The sequence below is a fragment of the Schistocerca gregaria genome, unplaced genomic scaffold (genome assembly GCF_023897955.1).
Source record: "Schistocerca gregaria isolate iqSchGreg1 unplaced genomic scaffold, iqSchGreg1.2 ptg000244l, whole genome shotgun sequence".
NCBI lineage: Eukaryota > Metazoa > Arthropoda > Insecta > Orthoptera > Acrididae > Schistocerca > Schistocerca gregaria.
The window spans coordinates 9,741,002-9,747,001 of record NW_026061753.1 but is presented as its reverse complement, the minus strand read 5'-3'; positions in this window follow the sequence as shown (position 1 = coordinate 9,747,001).

The window sequence follows — 6,000 nt, the reverse complement described above, 5'->3', positions numbered from 1 at the left end:
GTGATGCTTTTAGTGTCTCCGCATACCGCAGCACGCAACATACCTTTGCAGACGATAAATTTAATCGTTTCAGAGGGAAGAGCGCATAATGTGACGATCTGGCTTTAAGTTGCTTCGATAACAAATGACGAAAACGGTCGGATTTCACAGGTTTTTACTACCTACGAACACTTCTCACATTCTCCCGTGCAACGCGGCTGCTAGTCCTCCTTTCATGCAAAAGCATCTTCTGTGTTCTACTATGGTCCTTTTTGTGTCTCCGCGTACCGCAGCATGTGACATAGCTTTGCAGACGATAAATGTGACCGTTTCAGACAGAGAATAGCGGGCAATGTGAAGATCTGGCTTTAAGTCGATTCGTTAACAAATAACGAAAATGGACGGATTTCTCAGGTGTTGACCATATATATGAACAATTTTTACATAATCGATAACTAAAACGTGAATTGTATTACTTCTCACTGGCTATTACATGAACTTAGAAGCTACTTCTGTGTTCTACTATGGTGCTTTTAGTGTCTCCACATACTGGAGCAAGCGACATAGCTTTGATGACAGAAAATGAAACCGTTTCAGAGAGAAGAGCGGCCAATGTAACAATCTGGCTTTAAGTCGATTTGATAACAAATGAAGAAAACAGACGGATATCTCAGGTTTTTACTACGTAAGAACACTTTTCACATCCTCCCATGCAACGCGGCTGCTAGTCCTCCTTTCATGCAAGATCTTAAGGTCCTATCTCATGTACAAGTTACCAAAGCTGGCTAAGAAGTGAATAATCGATAACAAAAACTTGAATTGTACTACTTCTTACTTGCTACTACATCAACATAGAAGCTTCCTCTACGTCCTAGTATAGTGCTTTTAGTGTCTCCGCATACCGCAGCACGCGACAGTGCTTTGGAGACGATAAACGTAACCGTTTCAGAGAGAAGAGCGGCCAATGTAACGATCTGGCTTTAAGACGAATCGATAACAAATGACGAAAACGGACGGATTTCTCAGGTTTTTACTTCATATGAACACTTTTCATATTCTCCCGTGCACGCGGCTGCTAGTCCTCCTTTCATGCAAAATATTAAGGTTCTAGCTCATGTCCATATCACCAAAGCGTCTAAAAAGTCAATAATCGATAACTAAAACCTGAATTGTACTACATCTTACTGGCTTCTACATCAACTTAGAAACTTCATGTGTGTTCTACTATGGTGCTTTTAGTGTCTCCGCATACCTCAGCACGCGACATAGCATTGCAGACGATAAATGTAACCCTTTCAGAGAGAAGAGCGGCCAATATAAAGATCAGTTTTTAAGTCGATTCGATAACAAATGACGAAAACGGACGGATTTCTCAGATTTTTACTACATATGAACACTTTTCACATTCTACCTTGCAACTCGGCTGCTAGTCCTCCTTTCATGCAAAATCGTAAGTTCCTAGCTCATGTAAAAGGCAGCAAAGCTGGGTCAAAAGCCAATAATCGATAACTAAAACTTGAATTGTAGTACTTCTTACTGGCTATAACATCAACTTAGAAGCTTTTTCTGTCTTCTACTATGGTGCTATTAGTGTCTCCGCATACCGCAGCACGCGACATAGCTATGCAGACGATAAGTGTAACCGTTTCATAGAGAAGAGCGGCCAGTGTGAATATCTGGCTTTCAGTCGATTCGATAACAAATGACGAAAACGGGCGGAATTCTCAGGTTTTTACTAATATATGAACACTTTTCTCATTCTCCCATGCACGCGGTTGCTAGTCCTCCTTCCATGCAAAATCTTAAGGTTCTAGCTCATGTCCAAGGCACCAAAGGCGACTAAAACGTCAATACTCGATAACTAAAACTTGAATTGTACTACATCTTACTGGCTTCTACATCAACTTAGAAAGTTCATGTGTGTTCTACTATGGTGCTTTTAGTGTCTCCGCATATCTCTGCATGCGACATAGCATTGCAGACGATAAATGTAACCATTTTAGAGACATTACCGGCCAGTGTAACGATCAGGCTTTAAGTGGATTCGATAACAAATGGCGAAAACGGACGGATTTCTCAGGTTTTTACTATATATGAACACTTTTCACATTCTCTCGTGCAATGCGGCTGCTAGACTTCCCTTCATGCAAAATCTTAAGGTCGTAGCCCATGTCCAAGGCACCAAAACCGGCTAAAAATCAATAATCGATAACCAAAACTTGAGTTGTACTGCTCCTTAGTGGCTGTTACATCAAATTAGAAGCTTCTTCTTTGTTCTACTATGGTGCCTCTAGTGTCTCCGCATACCGCAGCACGCGACATAGCTTTGCACACGATAAATGTAACCGTTTCAGAGAGAAAACGGCCAATGTGATGATCTGGCATTACGTCGATTCGAAAGCAGATGACGAAAACGGGCGGGTTTCTTAGGTTTTTACTGGACATGAAAACTTTTCACATTCTCCCGTGCAACGTGGTTGCTAGACGTCTCTTCATGCCAAATATTGAGGTCCTAGCTCATGTCCAAGGCACCAAAGCCGGCTAAAAATTCAATAACGATAACTAAAACTTGATTTGTACTGCTTCTTACTGGCTATTACACCAAATTAATAGCTTCTTCTGTGTTCTACTATGGTGGTTTTAGTGTCTCCGCAACCGCAGCACGCTACATAGCATTGCAAACGATAAATGTAACCGTTTCAGAGAGAAAACTGCCAATGTGACGATCTCGCATTACGTGGATTCAAAAGCAGATGTGAAAACGGGCGGATTTGTTAGGTCTTTATTTCATATGAACACTTTTCACATTCTCTCGTGTAACGTGGCTGCCAGACCTTGTTTAATGCCAAATCTTAAGGTAGTAGGTCATTTCTCTGGCACCAAAGCCGGCTAATAAATCAATAATCGATAACTAAAACCTGAATTGTACTGTTTCCTACGGGCTACTTACATAAACCTAGAAGATTCTTCTGTGTTCTACTGTGTTGCTATTAGTGCCTCCGCATACCGCAGCACACAACATAAGTTTGCAGACGATGAAGGTAACCGCTTCACAGAGAAATTTCAAATTCTGTGTCTGTGTCTATTGCCTGCTCATATTGTTTAAAGTAGGGTGCTCTAAATGCCCAGTGGGTCTGATTCCCGTGATACCCATTCTAAACAATCTCGGATTGGGAAAGACCAAGCTCTGCTTATACTTATAGTCTTGGAGGTGACATATCTTAGACAGTAAAATATGATGGTTAATGATGTCCACTGAGTATTCCCATATACACTGAAGTTAGCTTTGAACAACAAATTATTAATTGGCCACCTACTCTTGACTCAATAGCTACTAAGATCTTTCACTGGTGAAGGAGGTGACGACGTTGTTACGTCCATTAGAGGCTTCTGTAGTTTTCTGAGAATGATGTGATATAATTGTGCCTTGTGATTTTCTGTGGAGTTCCAGAATAAGTTCTACACTGGTGCAGGACATTCATTCCTGCTGTTCTTATTCGAGGCAATCCTGGATTCTGAATCTCAAGCATCAGTGGATTAGAAACAGCAATGCAACCTCTTTCTTCCTGGCTGTCCACTATTTCAAAGTGCTGTGGTTGACAGTCTCTTCTCATTGTGCAGTGCTTGTAGATTATTGTAAATGGATAAACTGCAATATTTAGAACATCTCATTCTAAACTTTCTAAAGAACGAGACTTTTCTGTCACGACCACTTTTTGTGTGAGGTGATAAATACCAGGAATTTGGTTGCATTTTGAGAACCTAATGGTGACATACATTAGTGTCTGTGTAAATTAATGGAACTGGAATTTTTCTGAGGTCGGCAGTTTTCCGAAGGTCGGCGTTTTCCCCGATATCGTCGTTTTTCCCCGAGGCGGGCGGTTTACCCCGAGGTCGGCGTTTTTCCCCCGAGGTCGGCGTTTTACCCCGACGTCGGCGTTTTTCCCTCGAGGTCTGCGTTTTTCCCCGAGGTCGGCGTTTTTTCCCTAGGTCTGCGTTTTTGCACCGAGGTCGGATCGGCGATTTTTTCCCCGAGGTCCAGAAATCTACCGATATATTGAAAATCCAAAGTATTTTCATGTATATCGAACGATACTGATATGTCATGTCATCTTGAAACATATATCTGACCACTAGATATCGGTATTTATCGAGATAGCGATATATCTATTTATTTCGAGAATCGTTTTCTTAGGGGTACAGATTTATTTCGAAACGTCCATTTTTTCCCATTATCGATTCATTTCGATATATTGACTTATGTCGTGGCACACATTATATCGAGATGTCGATTTATTTCGAGATACCTATCTATATTGAGGAGTACATTTATTTCGAGGTATCGATTGGTTTCGAAGTACACGTTTATGTCGAGATATCGATTTATTTTGATACACCGACACAAATCGGGTTGTCTATATACTTCGAGGTATCGATATACTTCAATGTATCGGTGTACTTCAGATATCAATTACCATCGAGATATCGATATATTTCAAGGAACCTCTATATATCAAGTAATCCATAAATTTCTAGATATCGTATTTTTAGAGATTACGAGGTACCAATATATTTCAATATATCGATATGTTTCTATACCTCGATTTATCTCGAGAGGTCCTTGAGTTTCAAGATATCGTTCTATATGGTAAGCTGAAATGCATCTAGATGTCGATATATTTCGGGATATCGAATCATTTCGATGTAGCAGTCTTTTGGAGGTGTCGATTTATTTCGAAGTTTCGATTTTTTTCATGGTGTCGATTTATTTCGAGGTTGTGATTTATATCGGGGTGGCGATTTATTTCTAGGTGTTGATTTATTTCGAGGTGTCGATATATTTCGATGTGACGATATATTTCGACATTACTTGTCGACTGCATCAGCTTAGAACCTATTTCGTACAGAGTGGTGCGACTGCATACCTCAGAAGGCGACATTGATATCCAGACGATGAATGTAAACGTTTCCGAGAGAAAAGCGTCCAATGTGACGAATTGGCACTACGTCATTATGAAAACAAATGACGGAAACGTGAGGTTTCTGCCACTCAAAGTGCTGCCAACTTTCACCCCACCCCCTCCTCACTCTCCCCAGTCGTGGCGATCAGCTGGTGTGATAGAAATGGACACAGGAAAGTAATAACGTTCCATGAAATCCCATTCTAGGGAGGTTTAAGGGTAAATGTTCCAGACGGTTTATTTGCATTAAGACACGCATACTGGACATCTACAATGTCACATCTGCCAGATCGTTTCTATTGTCAGCAGTGGAAAACAAAACAGCGTACTGAAAAAGCCATAGTGAAACGCGGTTTTTGGTAGACGAAATAATAGGAATATTCTAGGCACTGATAATGATGATCTAATGAGAATTCTGGTATTGTTTTGAAAGATGCATTTAAATATGCATTTAACGTAGCTCCAAATTTTTTTGAGAATTATAATTGCGGTATGATGAATCTACACTGGAGATTTGGTAATGCAAAACATTTCGATCTGAGAACGGCATTGACCTTGTGTGTCATTAGGGTAAAGTTAATTTGCCGCCATTAACAAAAAATTTATCCGCCATTAACATAAAATCTATTTTTCAGCGCACTTCAATAAGGACTCACTTCAGATGATTGGACAATTAAAGAGAACTCAAACCGTTATTTTAATAGTATTCGTAGGTCCAATGCAGCATTTACCGTGGACAGTCCCTGAGCCAAGACTGTCAATTTTATGTAGGGAGCACTACTTTAAAAAAGCACTCCGTGTTCAGGTCACAAGTGGCCAATCTGGACCATCCGACCGCCACGTCATTCTCACTGAGGGTGGAGGAGGAGCTGGCTCTCCCACTCGTTGTGGTAGTTTCCTTTGACTGGAGCCGCTACTATTCGGTCGAGTAGTTCCTCAATTGGCATCGCAAGGCTGAGTGCAACCCGAAAAATGGAAACAGCGCATAGCGGCCCGGATGGTCACCCATCCAAGTGCCGACCACGCCCGAAAGTGCTAAACTTCAGTGATCTGACGGGAA